At 43.7% G+C, this 19,048-nt stretch overlaps 1 long non-coding RNA gene across 3 annotated transcripts; it reads right to left on the bottom strand.

Annotated features, from left to right (window-relative positions):
* Window positions 1-12,130: 12,130 nt before the first annotated feature.
* Window positions 12,131-17,333, bottom strand: LOC127295177 (uncharacterized). Of its 3 annotated transcripts, XR_011743230.1 has the most exons (9): window positions 17,072-17,333; window positions 16,405-16,480; window positions 15,277-15,784; window positions 14,845-15,153; window positions 14,611-14,672; window positions 14,413-14,530; window positions 14,049-14,128; window positions 13,076-13,163; window positions 12,131-12,548 (listed from the first exon to the last, which is right to left on the bottom strand). It is a non-coding gene; the product is annotated as an uncharacterized lncRNA (long non-coding RNA). The 3 variants fall into 3 exon arrangements; XR_011743229.1 differs by having other exon boundaries at window positions 15,277-16,480; XR_011743231.1 differs by lacking the exon at window positions 13,076-13,163 and having other exon boundaries at window positions 15,277-16,480.
* Window positions 17,334-19,048: the final 1,715 nt, after the last annotated feature.

The raw sequence follows: 19,048 nt of genomic DNA, 5'->3' as shown, positions 1-19,048 counted from the left end.
CTCCCCAATTGCACGACAGTACGAGCCGGCGCCTCCTGCACTGAGCCGCCGCCTCGTAGACACCGCCGGCGACTGCACCTGCTAGACGCCGCCACCGCCTCCTCCTCCGCTCCCCAAATCTACGAGCTGCCGCCGCCTGCACCTCCTAGACGCCGCCACCGCCACATCCCACCCGCCCACAGGAGGAGCCGAGGAGGGACGCCGCCGCCATCCCACACGAAGACAAAGACGACGGAGTCACCGCCGATGCCACCTCCCTATAGCAGGTAATGTTCTCGCCACGAGCTGCTGCTTTTCTGAACTTATATCAGTAGCTGAATCCCTGTACTTTGCACTTGTGAATCAAATAATTAGCCTTTGTGCCGTGTTAAATCAAACCATACTGCACTTTGTCGGTTGATTCCTGATAGTAGTGTTAACGTGTAAAGTTTAATCCAGCTATCTGTTTCAGCTATGTTTAGTGTTGGTTCTTTTGTTAACAATAGGAGCTTTCTCTGTGACCGCCCATCGTTTTACTGGAACTGTTATGTGAATCATGTGGAATACCGGAAGCTTGAGATGACTAGATTATATCTTACTATCTTAGTACTACAAGATTTGTGCTCAGCGACTTCTTTCTAGTGCCGAAAATAGGCTACATGTGTGGGGTAAAATGAACTTGTACTCTATGCTGAAACTCTTCTGTCGTTATGTTTCTTTATGCTGAAACTCTGTGCCTTGTTACAGTTACTGAAAATAATATCTCAGTGTTCTTCATTATTACTCTTTTATGGCATGAGAAAACTATCTTTGTTTAATTTCTTTACTACTCAAATTTACTAGCGTGAATCTTACTCTGATCAATTTTCAGACATGGATGGTGAAGGCGGTGGCTATGTGGAGAGTGAGAGTTTCGTCGAGTTGTTAGCAACAAATCTACAATTCTGCGTATGCTTGTTGCTGAAATTAAAAAAAAATGAGAAAATGTGTGGCATCCACGAGAAAAGCACTTTGCGAAAATTGTATCATGACCCTTGTCATTTCAGTTTTGTTATATCATCAAACCATTTAGCACCCCTCGGATCAAACCTTGGTTACCCAGCTTGTCATGTATATGCTCAATCTCCAGTTGTGTCAGTGAATGTAGCAATAACTGGTTACTGCAATGTAATCGAACATTATTTGATGCAAGTAGCTTTACAACCGAAGAATTCAAAATAAACTTGTTCCATAATTAACCTAAGAACTTATTACTGCATTTGTAGCCTCTAGGGACTGTCAATCTGATGTTTTTCTTAGGGCATTTCGTCTCAGAAAGCTAGAGGCGGGTGCTCTTTGAACGTAATCTCTCCACTAGTGGTTGGGTAAGGGCGCCTCCTTGCTGGTCTTCTGCGTCCAAATAACATCCAAGCACCAACCTGGATGCTTCTGATAAACAACGGACTCTTATTTACGAAAGCTGACACCTCTAAAGCACAACCTATAAATAAAAGATCAGCAAATATGAAATAGCAACATGTCGTGGTAGTGCACTCCAATCACAATGTCTGAGCATTGTACTTGCAGGTTTAACAACTTAGAAAACCAATTAATGTATGATGAACTGACATATCTTCATGTCTCTATGTCCACAACCTTCTCCACTTCTCTACAAACTATTCACACTCTTCGAGCACTACGAGCAGGTTCCTCCTAGGCTTCAGCCATGACCATGGTACCATTTGAAAGAACATCTCTCATATTTTGTTTTGTTTGTTTGATGTCAATGTATGTGATACACTAATGTTTGTCTAAGTGGTACAGGGATTATATATATGTGTGATGGATGTTGAAAGTCGTGTCAAAAAGAAGCAGGAAAAAGATCATCAGGCCGGATAATCCGGGCCGGATATTTCCAAAATATCCGGCCCCAGTTTTTCGGCTAAGGACCAGAAGAAAAGCAGCTCTGGACAGGGGCCGGACATTTGGCCGGATATTTACCCAGTTTTGTCCCTGAGGCCGGATTTTCCGGGGGGGGGGGGGGGATTATCCGGCCCTTACTTAGACCGGATTATCCGGCCCCCCGGAAGGCTCAACGGCTGGATTTTGGGAGGGGTATTTATACCCCTCTTCTTCTTCCTTCCTGCTTTGCTCAATCATTGCAAGAAATATCTGCCAAGCTTCACCACCATTAGAGCCACCTCAAGAACACAAGATTTACAAGATCTCCTTCCTCCCCCAACCAAAGCTCTTGATCTTTGGAGATTCGAAGGAGAAGACACCGATCTACATCCTCACCGAAGCGTTTCTCATTTCCCCCTCATTTGTTTGAGGGATCTCATGCTAGTGTTCCTATTTGGTTCCCTAGTTGATCTGTGTTGATGTATTGTTGTTGATTGTTGTGTTGTAACAGATTTGGGAGCCTCCAATTCGGTTGTGGATGTGTGCCCCAAGAACCTTGTAAAGGCCCGGTTTCCGCCTCGAGGAAATCCCTTAGTGGAAGTGGGCTAGGCCTTCGTGGTGTTGCTCACAGGAGATCTGAGTGAAGCCTTCGTGGCTGTTGGTTTGGCTTTCGTAGCAACCACACTCCTCCAAACGTAGACGTACCTTCTTGCAAAGGAAGGGAACTACGGGAATCATCTCCGTGTCATCGCGTGCTCCACTCTCGGTTACCTCTATCCTATTATATCCCCTATATATTGCGTAGCTATATCTTGCTTAGTTGATAACCTTGTCATATAGGGAAATTCACTTAGTTGCATATCTAGAGAATTTACCTTTGTGTCAAGCCTAAATTGAAAAAGAACTAAAAATTGGTTAGCACCTATTCACCCCCCCCCCCCCCTCTAGGTGCGGCATACGATCCTTTCAATTGGTATCAGAGCCTCGGCTCTTATTTCGGGCTTAACCGCCTAAGAGTATGCCGGACGATGGGCCTGCGGAAGAGGCCGCTAAGATGGTCTCCATGGAGGACTTCAATTCGTTGAGATCCTCCATGGAAGCTCAAATGGAAAGCATGAGAAAAATGATTTCCGAGCTTTTGACTCCGGTCCTTCCTAGGGCTCCCACCGTAGAGGTAAAGTACACGGATGTGTTAGAAGAGGGAGGTGCTTCGGCATTACCCTCCTCTACCAAACCCGTGGAAGGTGATAACTTAAACACTATCAAATCTCCCATTGCATCTCCTAGGGGAACTAGTGGAGGTGATAGCTACAATCGAGTAGCTCCACCTTTTCTATCTCCCGATATACCGGTTCCCCATCCCCATTTGAACATTCGAGGCGACCCACCTAAGTTTTCCGTTGATAATTTCGATACTTGGCAATTTGAGTTTCGCTCTCATGTTTGCAGTGCCTCCAATGAACTTTGGAGAATCATCTTGTAAGGCTTCAAGCCCTACAACCCCGACAAGTTGACTAGAAGAGAAGCGGTTGATAGTCAACTCAACAACACCGCCTTGCACATGATTCAAACTAGTGTGGGGACAAAGGATTTGTCTCGTGTTCGGAACTACACCACCGCCAAGGAAGCTTGGGATGGTTTGGCCGCTAGTTGCATTGGAAGTGAGAGAACGAGAAGGAACAAGTATAATGCTCTTCGGAATCAAGCCGAAGGATTCATGAGGCTACCGGATGAAGATCATCAAGTCATGTATGGAAGACTTCTCACCGTTGCCGATTCCTTCCGGCTTATTGGTGCCACCCACATCAATGACTCTTGGATCAAGGAGAAGTACATTGAATGCATGATGCCGTTTGTACCCATTGATGTCAAGACCCTTGTTGGGAGAGAATGCTATTCCTCTCTCACGTCTCAAGAAGCCGTGCACGAGATGCAAGCCCTCAAGGTGCTCGAGCAAAACTCTCATGATTCTCGCAATCGTGCCATTGGTATGTCAAAAGGGAACAATCTTGCCTTGATGGTCAACCCCGTAGAAGAAGTGCACCCTCAAGAACAGTATAGGGCATCTTGGAGTATGTCCTATCCGGAAGATTTGGAATGCCACTACCATGATCACATGGCCTTCCATGTAAATTCCTTTTGGGTTGATCCCTCCAAGGCCAAGGAAGACAACATCAAGAGAAACCACAAAAGTGGGTTCACTAGTTTTGGTCCAAATACAAGATCATGCTACAATTGTGATGACAAGCGCCACTTCATTGCCGAATGCCCCTATGAGAATAGAGAGCTTCATAATGGAAGGCTCATTCCCAAGGACAAGAGCAAAGACACAAAGGGCAAATATTCAAAAGCCCCCAACAAGAAATTCTACAACAACAAGACCAAGAAGGGCAAGAGGCCCTCAAGAGTTGTGCTAGTGACTAGGGAAGAATATTCTTCCGATGAAGTTGAAAGTTCTAGTGGTGATGAAGGAGAAGAAAGCTCAAAGGAAGTGGCCGCCATTGCCACTACCAACATTCCCTCTTCATCTCTCTTTGAGTCCCCCAATGAGAATCCTCATATCAAGAATGCACATTGCTTCATGGCAAGGTCCTCCTTGGACACATCTATTGTGCTATCAACTCAAGAAGAATATACCTCCGGAGATGATGATGTTGATGATGAAGAAGATGCAACCTCTAATGGATTGGTCGCTCTTGCCTCTCTCTCCACTAACTCTTCATCACCAAGTGAATCCCCCAATGAGGTCGTTCATGTGGAGGAAGAAAGTTGTCTCATGGCTAAATCCTCCGAGGTATTATCTCCTAGCCCCTCTATGCCTAACATATCAAGTGATCTAGGGGTTGATCATGCTAGTCTAAAAGTGAAACAAGAAATGCTAGAGTTTGATGATTTAATTCTTAACTTACAAGGTAACACTAAAAAGCATGTTTCAAATCTCATGGTTTGTATAGCACAACTAAGTGATACTCTTGAGAAAAAATGTCAAATAGAGAGAGAAGACTCTCTTGAAATACATGCTCTTAAAAATGCTCTTGAGGAAAGTCAAGAAACCATAGCTTCTCTTGAAGAGAGGCTAGAAAATATTGACGAGCCTCAAGATAAAATTAACAAGCTCACTAAAGCTAGAGATCTTGCTAGGGCTAAGAATAAAGTGCTTAAAAGGAAAAGGCCCAATTTGGTGTTGATCATGAGAAACTTGTGAAGGATCTAGATGAACTAGACAAAGCTCACAAAGCTTTGAAGAGTGAATACACTCTCCTATCCAAGTCAAATGAGCAACTTCAAATTAGGCTTGCTTCATATGATGTGCCTAGTTCCTCTACCCCTTCATGTGATCATGCAAATGTTATTGAGGAAAATGCTAGGTTGAAGGATGAACTTGCTAAGGCCTCCTCTCCCCAAAGTAAACTTTCGTTGGATGATCTTTTAAGTAAGCAAAGATCAAACAATGGGAAGGAGGGCCTTGGTTATAATGCCAAGGCAAAGAAGACAAACAAGCAAAAGGCCAAGCCCGCACAAGAGAAGAAGAAAGTTATCACTAAGGGTGAAGCCCCAAAGGGCAAAACCATTAATGATGATGATGCGGGAAATGCTAACCCTCACTATGTTCTATTTAAAGATTACTATGGTGATGTGTATGCTAAATATGTTGGCCCATATGATGGTTATGTTGCTTGGTCCATTTGGGTCCCAAAGACCCTTGTTGCTAACAAAAGAGGACCCATTGTGAAATGGGTACCTAAATTCAAGAATTGATCTCATGTAGGACTATGCCGTCGGAGGTTCAAAATGGGTACTTGATAGTGGATGTACAAGTCATATGACCGGCGGCAAGAACCTCGTCAAGGAGTTGAGGCCTAACATAAACAATATCACCGTCTCCTTTGGCGATAAGTCTACATCCGAGGTATTGGGTTTTGGCAAGGTTGTGGTTGCACACAACATTACTCTTGTGGATGTCATGCTTGTCAAAAACCTTGGTTACAATTTACTTTCCGTTTCCGCCCTTGGCAAGATGGGTTTTGCCGTCTTTATTGATAATGATATTGTGGTCCTCTTGTGGAGCAAGACTCTAAAAGTCGCTTTCGTTGGGTATCGCGAACATAATTTGTATGTGGTGGACTTTTCGGGGACCACCACTTCAAATGCGATGTGCCTATTCGGAAAGGCGGATGTGGGTTGGTTGTGGCATCGCCGCTTGGCCCATGTCAACATGAGAACTTTGCAAAGTCTTCACAAGGGGAACCATATTGTGGGACTAATGGAAAATGTGTCTTTTGCCAAAGATCGTGTTTGTAGGGCTTGTGTTGAAGGCAAAATGCATGACTCTCCGCATCCAAGCAAGACTATCATCTCTTCCAAGAGGATCTTGGAGCTCCTTCATGTGGATCTCTTTGGTCCCGTTACTCACGCAAGTCTTGGTGCGAAGAAACATTGCTTGGTGATTGTTGATGACTACTCAAGATACACTTGGGTCTACTTTCTCAAGACGAAAGATGAGACTCAACAAATATTCATTGACTTTGCTACCGAGGTGCAACGCCAACACAACCTCCTCATTATGGCAATAAGAAGTGACAACGGCTCCGAGTTCAAGAACTATACACTCAATGATTTTCTTAGTGATGAGGGGATTCGTCATCAATATTCCGTTGCTTACACCCGTCAACAAAATGGTATTGCGGAGAGGAAGAACCGGACTCTTATGGATATGGCAAGATCAATGATGGCGGAGTATAAATCCCGCTATAATTTTTGGGCCGAAGCCATCTCCACCGCTTGCCACTCGTCTAACCGGCTCTATCTCCGCAAGGGCTTGAACAAGACTCCATATGAAATACTCACCGGGAACAAGCCTAATATCTCATACTTCAAGGTGTTCGGGTGTAAGTGTTTCTACAAAATCAAAGGAGTTCGTTTATCTAAATTTGCTCCTAAAGCTTTGGAGGGTATATTTGTTGGTTACGGTGCCGAATCTCACACTTATAGAGTCTATGATATAGCCTCCGGGACTATCATCGAATCTTGTAGTGTGAGGTTCGAAGAAAATGATGGCTCCCAAGTGGGGCAAGTTGATGTATGTGCAGGTGATGAAATACCTCAAGATGCCATAGTAAGAATGGGTGTGGGATTTTTCCGCCCCATTGAGGGACACGGTGTGGCGTCCCGGGAAGGACTATGCTCTACCACGGTGGAGCCCTCATCCTCTCAACATCAACAAACCCCATCTCTTGAAGCAAATAATGCACCAACCCAAGAACAAGAACAAAACCCTCCCTCTTGTGTGCAAGATCAAGGACAAGATCAAGGACAAGATCAACCACGGATTCATGATGGATCCGATGAATATCCTTTCAACATTCTCCTCTCACCGGATAATGTCCAAGATCAAGCACATGAGGATGAGCAACCTCAAGAAATTGAGGAAGCTCAAGTTGAAGGTCAAGACAGGGACCCAAATGATCAAGTTGATCAAGTGACACCTCCAAGGCCAAGAAGAACCAAGGAGGAGATCGAGGCCCGTCGTCTAGCAAGAAGAGATAGGAACCTTGAACTTCGTGGACACACTCATGACAAGGTCCTTGGTGATTTAAGGGCAAAAGTTTTCACAAGAAGGCAATTGGCTAACTTTAGCAATCATCATGCTTATATCTCCTTAGTGGAACCCAAGAAAGTATTTGAAGCCCTTGAAGATTCGGATTGGTTGGAAGCTATGCACGAGGAACTCAACAACTTCAAGCGCAACAAAGTGTGGACCTTAGTAAAGAAGCCAAAGGAGTGCCGCAATGTTATAGGCACTAAATGGATTTTCAAGAACAAGCAAGATGAGTTTGGAAATGTTGTGAGGAACAAGGCAAGATTGGTGGCTCAAGGGTTCTCTCAAGTTGAGGGAATTGACTTTGGGGAAACCTATGCTCCCGTGGCTCGTCTTGAGTCCATCCGTATCCTTCTTGCTTATGCATCGCATCATAACTTTAAGTTACAACAAATGGATGTGAAAAGTGCATTTCTTAATGGTCCTTTGCATGAAGAGGTTTATGTTAAGCAACCACCGGGGTTTGAGGATCTCAACTTTCCTAACCATGTCTACAAGCTTGATAAAGCACTTTAGCCGGATTATCCGGCCAGACCGGATTATCCGCCCCCAGGGGACACCGGATTATCCGGCCTGGAGCTTCATCGCCGCTGCAGTTCCTTTCAACCTATCATGTCTAGACTTGTACCGACTTATAGTATGTTTCTAGAGTACATTACTGTATCATTCATGACTTATGAGCATTATCTTCTCTTTGCTATCCATCTTTGCTGTTCACAGGTAGTGGTTCTCGGGGTCGGAGACACCCAAGGCGTGACCGGTCGAGTGATGAGTTTGCACCGGATGCCCCTCGCAAGTCCACCGCATCAAGACAGAAGAACAAGGAACGGAGGCAGAACTACAAGACTATGGACATTGTCTCTTATGCAGCACTCCGTATGAAGAACTGATATGAAGAACTCCCAAGGGATGAAGAGACAGAGGGCAGGAAATTCTGGTGCATGGAGCAGGAGTTCATCTATAAGGATATTTATGAGCCCATGAAGAAACTGCGACCCATGCAAGCTATCGATGTGGATCTTCTGGCAGTCAACAATCATTTTGAGGATGCCATCTGGGTGACTGGTAGGATGGGCTTGCAGAATCTTATGAAGATTCAATGTGATTATAGTCCAGATTTGGTGAAGCAGTTCTTTGCTACTTTGGCCATCAGGAAAGATGCTGAGCACACTATGGAATGGATGTCTGGCACCACTCACTGTGAGGCAACCTTGCGCCGGTTTGCCTCTATTCTTGGACTTCCTGAAGGAGGAGGCCGTCGTCTCCATGGTCCTCAGAAGACGGATAAGAATGTGTTGTTTGATCTCTATACCTCTTCTGGAGTTGTTGGTTCTACCACAGGGCTGCTTCCCATCTACGGTCAGGTGCTCCGTTTCCTTCGAGCCACCATTGCTCCAAGTGGTGGTAACAATGATGCACTCCGGGGAGCACTTGTGGATCTTATGCACCTCAGTCTTAAGTGTGCTCGTGATGCTAATGAGGAACGTGACTACTCTCTTGATGTCATGGACTACATTTTCCATGAGATTCATGATGCCATGGTCTCCCGGACCACCATACCATATGCACCATATATCCAGCTTCTCATCAACAACTCCGTGTCTATGAATGAAGACTTGAGCCGGTTCCCATTGGTGAAGCACTCTGTCAAGAAGGCCTACAAGCTCAAGTCGGCTCCTCGTGCTGCACCCGCTCCTGACTCCTTTATGGGAGATGCTCGATCTAGTGGGTTTGCTCCCGCTCACCATGCCAATCTTCCTGCCATGAAGAAACAAGTGAAGAAGCTCAGTTGGTTCCAGCGTCACATTCTTTGCATGAATATTGAGATCCATAAGGAGAACTATGCAGCCAGCCGTGAGCGTTCTTAGATTCAGCATACTCAGGCGGTCATTCTTCATAAGCTCAGTGGTGAGCAAGGTCCTCCACCTCAGCCTCCAGCTCACCCACGTTACAGTGGGTGGCATTCTTCACAGGTTCCCTGGAATGATCTTGAGGAATGCATTCAGAGGGCCAACTACACTCGCAACTCTCCGGAGGCCCTGGACACTGAAGAAGAAGAAGAAGAAGAAGAGGAAGCGGCGTATCAGTCCGATGATGAAGATGGCTCCGAGTGATCTCCATGGGGCGAGTAGCATCGCGCTTGTCCCCTTTTTGGCGTCTCGATGCCAAAGGGGGAGAAGTGTTCTATTAGGAACTATCTCGGGGATTTGCATGGTGGTTTGGGCACAAGCATATGCGTTTATCACTCTTTTATTGCTTGTGTTCCCTCTTATTTGAACTATTTGGTTTGTTTGTGTTCCGTTTAAAACTATGTGCTATGTGGTGTGAGACATTGTTATGGTTTTCGGAATTCTATATGTTGAGATCAAGGCTATTATATTATGTGTGATGCTATATCTACACATGGGTATGATTTCTAGCATCCTATCTCAACTTCATATATGTCTATGTCTCTTGTTAGAGCTCATGTTGGATACCTCTTTTGTTGAGGCATCTCGCTCCTATGTGTTGTGTATTTGTATTCAAATGCAAATTACTTATATGCACACATGTAGGGGGAGTGCCTCTATGTTTTGCCATCATGCTTGTCTCTTTTGTGATTCTCTTGCAAATCCGTATATTGTCATCAAACACCAAAAAGGGGGAGATTGAAAGAACATCTCTCATATTTTGTTTTGTGTGTTTGATGTCAATGTATGTGATACACTAATGTTTGTCTAAGTGGTACAGGGATTATATAGATACATATATATGTGTGATGGATGTTGAAAGTCGTGTAAAAAAGAAGCAGCAAAAAGATCATCAGGCCGGATAATCCGGGCCGGATATTTCCAAAATATCCGGCCCCAGTTTTTCGGCTAAGGACCAGAAGAAAAGCAGCTCTGGACAGGGGCCGGACATTTGGCCGGATATTTACCCAGTTTTGTCCCTGAGGCCGGATTTTCCGGGGGGGGGGGGGGGAGGGGGCGGATTATCCGGCCCTTACTTAGACCGGATTATCCGGGCCCCCGGAAGGCTCAATGGCTGGATTTTGGGAGGGGTATTTATACCCCTCTTCTTCTTCCTTCCTGCTTTGCTCAATCATTGCAAGAAATATCTGCCAAGCTTCACCACCATTAGAGTCACCTCAAGAACACAAGATTTACAAGATCTCCTTCCTCCCCCAACCAAAGCTCTTGATCTTTGGAGATTCGAAGGAGAAGACACCGATCTACATCCTCACCGAAGCGTTTCTCATTTCCCCCTCATTTGTTTGAGGGATCTCATGCTAGTGTTCCTATTTGGTTCCCTAGTTGATTTGTGTTGATGTATTGTTGTTGATTGTTGTGTTGTAACAGATTTGGGAGCCTCCAATTCGGTTGTGGATGTGTGCCCCAAGAACCTTGTAAAGGCCCGGTTTCCGCCTCGAGGAAATCCCTTAGTGGAAGTGGGCTAGGCCTTCGTGGTGTTGCTCACAGGAGATCTGAGTGAAGCCTTCGTGGCTGTTGGTTTGGCTTTCGTAGCAACCACACTCCTCCAAACATAGACGTACCTTCTTGCAAAGGAAGGGAACTACGGGAATCATCTCCGTGTCATCGCGTGCTCCACTCTCGGTTACCTCTATCCTATTCTATCCCCTATATATTGCGTAGCTATATCTTGCTTAGTTGATAACCTTGTCATATAGGGAAATTCACTTAGTTGCATATCTAGAGAATTTACCTTTGTGTCAAGCCTAAATTGAAAAAGAACTAAAAATTGGTTAGCACCTATTCACCCCCCCTCTAGGTGCGGCATACGATCCTTTCACCATTGCTAGGAGATGTCGCCGCGATCAGTCTGGCACTTGGTCTCGCAGTAGGTGCCAGTGTAGTTGCAGCTGTCGGAAGCCCTGTACGACCAGCGCCCTGAGTTGTGGCGGTTCACCCATATCTGGCCCTTCCCCATGCTACCATGTCCAGGGTCGCCGGAGCGTTACCGCCACGGTGAAGTAGGCCTGCAGAGATACATATGAAATAAAAAAAACATTTCAAAGATGTGAAGTTGAGTAGAAAAGGCCATGGGACAGTAGTGGTGTCAATGTGGATGGTGACCTTCTTCCATCTCAGTGCATGGACCAATCAACTATATATTTTGGATCACGACTGGTCCTGCCCAGGCTGGGCTACTTAGTGTAGGATGCACACATTAGCTGGCCAATCTAAATTAACAACATGAATTTACGGCATGGTCTGTTTAACTCACATGTATTAATCCTACTAGATTTTGATGCGCGCCTTGGCGCGCGACCCCGGATGTACGTAGCAATGATCGTTTTGAAATATTCTTGGTAATAAGTTTTGTTTGGTTTTACGGTAAGTTATACCTCTAATTAAATTATAGTCAAACACGTGAAACTACAAACGAAGCATCAAAGGCGTATATAGAGCAAGAAAATAGGGGGATATATTACAACAACCAAGAGCTAATGGTTTTGTAAAGAGCAAAAGAAGTAAAGAAAGAACAACAAAAACAACATCGCCATAAACAATGTGGTGAAAATAATGACAGGTTTCTTAGGTTTCACAAAACAAAGTCAATAGAGTGCAGTCAGGATAAAACACACGAAATCGAGAACAAAGTGGAAAATGCTTATATACGATTTGGAAACCAACTTTCGCAATGATTTTAGTAACTTATTTGGCAACCGATAAATTAACAATGCATGAAAAACTATTTGAGTAAAGACATTTCTCCAAAATAGTGCTTACAATAATAATAGATTTAAGTTTAGGTAAAATCATCAACTTATCCTAACAGGGCATATTTAAGCTAGCTCTTTTTTTCAGGGAACATATTTAAGCTAGCTAGTTGTTTTCTTTTGACCTGGAACAAATCTATTCCATTAACAGGCATAGCTAACTCGCTGGACACCATAACACGAACATCATCAAGATCAGTCTGCCTAGTGGCATAAGCCGCAAGGGCATGGGAATATCACGATAATTAACACCTTCAGTTGTCAAATGCCACTCGCGGGCTTTGAGGTGCTTGACCAGATTCTTGCATATCATACTCTATTGTGCAGTTGCTTGTACGGCCTTAGTTTGTGGTGTGCTGTCAACTCTCCCTGCACATTAAATGTTTAACTCTATTAACCACATGTAACAAAAAGCATACTGAAATCTAATGCATATGTTTACTTTTTTTAGATGAACCCAAGCTAGGTGCCTAAATTTATTTAGATACATTCACGCTGAACAGCTCTCCATGTTCTAGAGTTGCTAACATCTTACGAACAAAAGTTCATCTTCTTACACTGAAACTTAAACTTCATAACTAAACTGTGTATGGAGTTAGCTTCATAGCTAAACTTGTACTGTGTATGAAGTTAGCTGTGAAACAAATGTCATCAATGATAATAGATTGACCCAATCTAGGTGTAGGTGCCTAAATGTATCTAGATACATTCACGATGAACAGCTCTCCATGTTTTAGAGTTGCTAACATCTCACGAACAAAAGTTCATCTTCTTAGCCAGAAACTTAAACTTCATAACTAAAGTGTATTGTGTATGGAGTTAGCTTCATAACTAAAATTGTATTGTGTATGGAGTTAGCTGTGAAACAAATGGCATCAATGATAATAGTTTCATACCTGGAACACACTGCTAGGAGAAATAGGTACAGTACCATGCATAGCTCTTTTAATAGTTTTAGATCTAGAACAACTCTTTTTTTCGGACCTAAAATAGAAATAGGAACCTCAGTGCTTGGTCAATGAATGGTGCGCCAATGGTGCGCATTGGCGCACGACCCCATGAAACTCTTGTATATGCGGGAAAATGATAATATTTTCTTAGGTTTTACAAAACCTAGTGAACCACACAAAATTACAAACAGAGTAACAAACCAGGAAACATGAGGGAATATATTGTAGCACCTAACATTCATTGAGTCGATCGAAGCAAAAGCAAAGAAGAAACACCAAAATCATCATCAATATAAGCTAGGCATTTTCAAACCAGGAAACACGAGGGAATATATTGTAGCAGCTAACATTCGTTGATTCGATCGATAGCAACAAAAGCAAAGAAGGAACACCAACGTCATCATCAATATAAGCTGGGCATTTTCACAACATAGTCATTAGAGATCACTGTACCAAGGAAAGGTAAACCTAATTAGGACACAAAGAAAAACAAAACACAGATATGCAAGCAAGGTCTTTTTCATAGATAGAAATAACGGCATCGAGACAGGAGTTGACAAAGTCTTCCTGGCAGAGCCATGCACGGTTCACCTCTCTCCTCCTCAACTTTCTGATTGCGGCTTATATTGTTCCAGGCATAGAATTTCAACACCGAACCTCACAAAATAACCAGCTGACAACAAACAAGTCACATAGTTGTAGGCTACACCCAATCTGTAATTAGAGGATAAACAACAAACAGCAGGATGAATGGTCCCCTGTACTAAAGAGAAGACAACATGTAGCTTAAAAAACATAGGCACAGTATAAAGAATAGTACCAAGATGCAGAAACCAAACCCAACTATTATGTTCTGTCGTTTCTAATCAAGTCCTTTTTCTAATCAGTAGATGAGTACAGAGAAAAAACGAAGACTAACTTGGTTGAAGTTTTGTCAGTTGTAGGAGCAGCAAACTTGGCAGACATAGAATCCGGAGCAGGAAGCAAGTGTAATTCAACCTAACACAAATATATTTGTACATAAAACAGTCAAGCCACTGGAGTGTTTACAGTATAACAGTGAATACACAAAAATTGCAAAGATAAGCAGAATATTAGCACATAGAGCTAGGCCAACCAAATATTAGCACATAGGGCCCAAGTAAAATGTTCCCCAACCAATATGTTCAATTCAGCTATTCTATCTTAAACAAATATCAAAAGAAGGTTCACCGCAAAATGCATTAATCCCTACAGGGTAATGGTAATGTCAAGCTAGTAGTTCACTCGCAACCACATCCCACCTCTTCAGTCTGAATTTGAGGGGAAAACTATGCTGCAGCTTTTAACCCATGGCCAGGCGATATTTGAGTGAACAGGGCCTTCTTCCTTCACATGTGAAAGAGGCACACTGTTACGTCGCTGCATAATATGCGAGAATGTCAGATAACGAATCAAAGGGACGATGCATGTAAATGAACCAGCAAATGAAGATTCTGCACCTAGGTCCAGGAGGCTTGGAGACAGAGTGCGATGTCTGGAGAAACATCGCTTCAGAACCAACCTATTTACAAAAGATAATGTAAGCAGCTAGATATGTAGAAAGAAATAAAGAAGTTCAAATAGCACAAGCAAGTGAGGACTGCAGAAAAAAGAGTACATGTCTATGACACAGTAGAAAGAATATTGCATCACGACAAATAACACGACATGAAAATAACTGATCAAAAAAGAACCGGGTGGGCGCGGCTCCCTCCTGGACAGCAGCGATCTCAAGCTCCACGCTCCAAGGATGGAACCATCAGCGCCCACCTCACGCAGGTAGGAATGGTATGACAACCGACAGTGGGAAGCAACCAACTAAGCGCAAGAAGGGGACACACACCAAGATAGGGAAAACCCCAGAGGGCACTCTTATTAGGAATATGCTATCCACAGTCACGAACAACAATAAAGAGTGTGTAAGAAAGAGCTAACTATGCACTGATATAGAACAGGCAGAGAGGTCACAGCCTGATAGACAAGAAATTACGGCAGCAGATATCCTGAAACAAACAGTAAATGCAGACATTAAGTGAAAAACTGCATGCAGGCAAGAGCAAAGGTAAGACAACACAACAAATACAATGGAAAGCTAAGACAATCCATATATACAAAATCAAACTAACCTCATTTACACATAAAGAACCAAATGCAAGGAGAAACAGCAGCGAGCGGGCATCATGGTCCACAACCGAAATAGACGAAAGAATTAACCCAGCACAACCAACAGGTAGATCTCACTTTCTATGTCTATTATTGACTAAGCATCTCTTCTCAGCAGCAAGAACAAACACGAGGAAGAAGACATTTTCTTATCGGCAATGAAATGTAACCAAATAAGAACAAAACTAAGCAGGAGAAAAAGCATACAACAAGCGTACCGGTGCTTTTCGAGTTCAGAAATGATTTACACCTCACAAAGTTTGGATGAAAAATACAAGGGTACCAAATTGAAAATTTAGAGCAATAACGAAAGCACTACTGGCTAGAAAAATGGATCAGGTTTAACATGCCATTAAATAGAACAGGCAACAAATGCAAAAAAATAGCTGAACATGCGGGGATCTGAAATAGGCAAAGAGATTTATCTGACAGGAAGACACGCACGACAGCCAACCCACAGCAGCAGCTAGCCTGGAATAACAACAATATCAAACAACATATTTCACGATATCCAAAACTATCTCCAAAAGGCCACTACAAAACAACAATACTGTTTTAAAAAGACCAAATTTGAGAAACGACAAGCATTCAGTGAATCTGAAGCTGCTAATATCTTCATTAGCAACAAAATCATAACCCACATATTAGCACCGCAAGACATCTTATTTTAATTAAAGGGAGGCGAGAAATTAATTATAACAAAACCGTGAATATCATGCTAAACTTCAGATACAAACAGCCATGTGTATCCTGAATAAAATATAGTACACAGCAAGAAATTAATTATAACAAGATCTATGCATGTTAAAGAGAAATTAATACTGGAAAGCTAGCTAACATATCACACTTCTACAAAATCGCTGAAACAAATGTTAATAAACAACTGGCAGTATATCTTGTGCCGTGGAATTAAAGATGAAATACTTCCATTACTAATAACAGTGATCTCTGCTCTTCTCACATGATATACTAATTCACCGGTCACAAAGAAACACCAATTAACAAGTTGGGGTTCTAAGCTAATCTGGACGACCATGAGCATCAAGGATAGTGCTCCACGACCACCGCTAAGCGTTGCAGAGCATACTCACCAAGAACACAAGCAGACAGCAGACCAGCAAGAGCAGCCGCGGCCAACCGACACGGAAATCCCAGCACAGCGACGACCTTTAAAGACGAAACACAAAGCCACTATAAATCACGTTAGGCAGAGAAACCATTGGAAGCCATTATAGTAAGGATAATCTGAAAGAAAAGGGGAAACGCCCAGCTAGATCCTGAAAAAGGAATACACTGTCCTCTGCCTACAGAAACACGGGCAGTAATCGGACCAGAAAGATGCCAAATTTTATGGGGAAGATTGTCAGATCCAACTAACTATGCTAATTCATTGGTTAAGAATCTGCCGGCAATGAAGTGGAAGAATCCAAGAGCCGAAAAAAATTCACCAGATCAGGGGAAAAGGAGAACATGGGCCTCTTCATACAGAATACAAATATAAGGCCATCAGTCGAACCAGGAAGACGACAAGTTTTCATGGAAAAGGCATCGACCGGCAACGAAACAGAAGAATCCAAAATAGACGAATCGAAATTTGATCTGGGAAGGAAGGAAGCAATGGCAGTTTGTCTCTCGTGAGGACGGTCAAGGAAAAAAGCATGGGCAAAAAAACGAGAGACCAAAATAAGGCTGGCGAATAAACGCCCTGAATCCATGAACGCAACAAAATAAACTCCCGGCGGTGAAGCAGCAGCTCACCTCAACCGAACCCGCGACAAAGGGCCGCCATGGAGCAGCACCGGCCACCGCCGACGGCGCGGATCGCGTGGTAGGCACGGAGGACGGGCGATCTACATGCTGCAGTTTCCGAACGGGCGAGACGAGGAAGAGAGGACGGCGAGGGCGAAGCGGATACGGTGAGAGAAAAGTGAGGCGGATGGCCCTTGAAAGCCTGCAGAGGCCAGCAATATGACACTCGAACAGTGGAACCTCCCTGCGTGGGCTAATGACGAGTCGACAACGAACCCGAGCGCGACCACAACCAAGACGGCGATACATGAAATCCCCAAACTACCCTGGCGAGGCAAGATATTATCCATAACTGCAGCTCACCGCTCCCTACGCCGCACACACACGCGACTCACCCAAAATCCACCCAGCCGACCGACGGGGTGGGCCATGCGCTATCCGGTCCCAGTCACAGACACACGCAGATAGAAACTCACCGTTCCACTCCTTGATCTAGAGAGAGGAGCGAATGGCAGGACGCCCAGGCAGCGCACATGCCCACCGCGTCCACTTGCTCTGCGTCCATAGTCATGTGCTACACCGCGTCCACTTGCTCTGCGTCCATAGTCATGTGCGACTTGTTCAAATCCCACTCCAGGCAACCGACGAGCGGGCCAGCTTATCTTAGGACCCGCGTGCAGCCACAGGTGGGTAGGACAGCGCCATTCCATGGCTTGATCTAGCGAGGGGAGGCTGACCACGCGCGCGTTGCCAGCATTGACCGGACGCGCCAGTGGCACAGAATTGACGGCCAAGATCCTCCCGTAAACTCGATCCAACGGGCAGTAAGTTGAAATCGCTGTGAGGCCCCCTATGGGGGGCATCAATTATACCTTCAGATACATTTTTTAGAGTCCCTGCATTAATTAGAATAAATTTGCCATCAGTGGTAATATTTACAAGCTATCTGTTTATAAAACTGTAAATCAAATGAACTTGAGTTAGTTAGCCACGTCTACCCTATATCCATTACATTAAATCTGTACAAGAAAGTATATACTCTTGTATCTATAGATTAACGGACCACTAACTCACCAAAATTTGCAATAGGAAGTGGACACCCTGGTGAGATAACAAGTACTAGTGAAGGAACACTGTTGGTCTTGGCTTTCAAGCAAAAGTGTGGAACTACAAGGACTTGATACCTAGCTGCACAACATGACTTGGCAACCATTTAATGATCCATGCAGCTTAATAAGAGCATTAAGAAAACATTAACCATGAAATTTCAAGTTTTTCTATTTTATACATGAACGTAGCGTAAACAATAAAATTTCACCATGTACAAAGTAGGTCGTACAACAATACAAACATTGACAGTATAGCTTTTCATACAACAACTTACCCACATTAAGCACCACAATAGGCAATCCTAGGTATAGCTATTGTTGTGTATCTAAATTTTTATTATGTATCGCTCCTCTACAGATTTCATTAGGCTGATTCAATTATCTATTAGCAAGGGACATTCAGAAATGTACATGGAGTGCTTAATTATGAAACTGCAAGGGAAGGCATCAGAGAGAAGTGGAAAAATATAAGAAGAATACAACCACATAACACGATACATAGGAAGGGTGAACTGAGGAAGGATCACTACACAATAGAACATCTCAAAGGCCGGAGCTGACCATCAAGTATCCTCATGACATTGCTAACTACCCACATAGCACTATCCTCACGACATTGCTAACTACCCACATTCCCGGCCGGAGCTGACCATCAAATATCCAAAATGCAAAGGTGATCAGTGTCTGCCAACATTCTAGGGGTCATGTTTATATCTTTTTCCTAGTTGCTTTCAAATATTCTAACCTATGAAAATAGCAAAGCTGTAGGAATCTAAGCTTTTGGTTTTAGCCGGCACATGGCAATCTAGATTGAGTGAACTAAAAGATGAGGCAATAACTTACCAGTTCACTTCTGATCGATTTCCTCATCTCTTGT

Source organism: Lolium perenne, chromosome 4, assembly GCF_019359855.2.
Source record: "Lolium perenne isolate Kyuss_39 chromosome 4, Kyuss_2.0, whole genome shotgun sequence".
Classification (NCBI taxonomy): Eukaryota; Viridiplantae; Streptophyta; class Magnoliopsida; order Poales; family Poaceae; genus Lolium; species Lolium perenne.
This window is presented reverse-complemented; position numbering and strand designations above follow the sequence as displayed.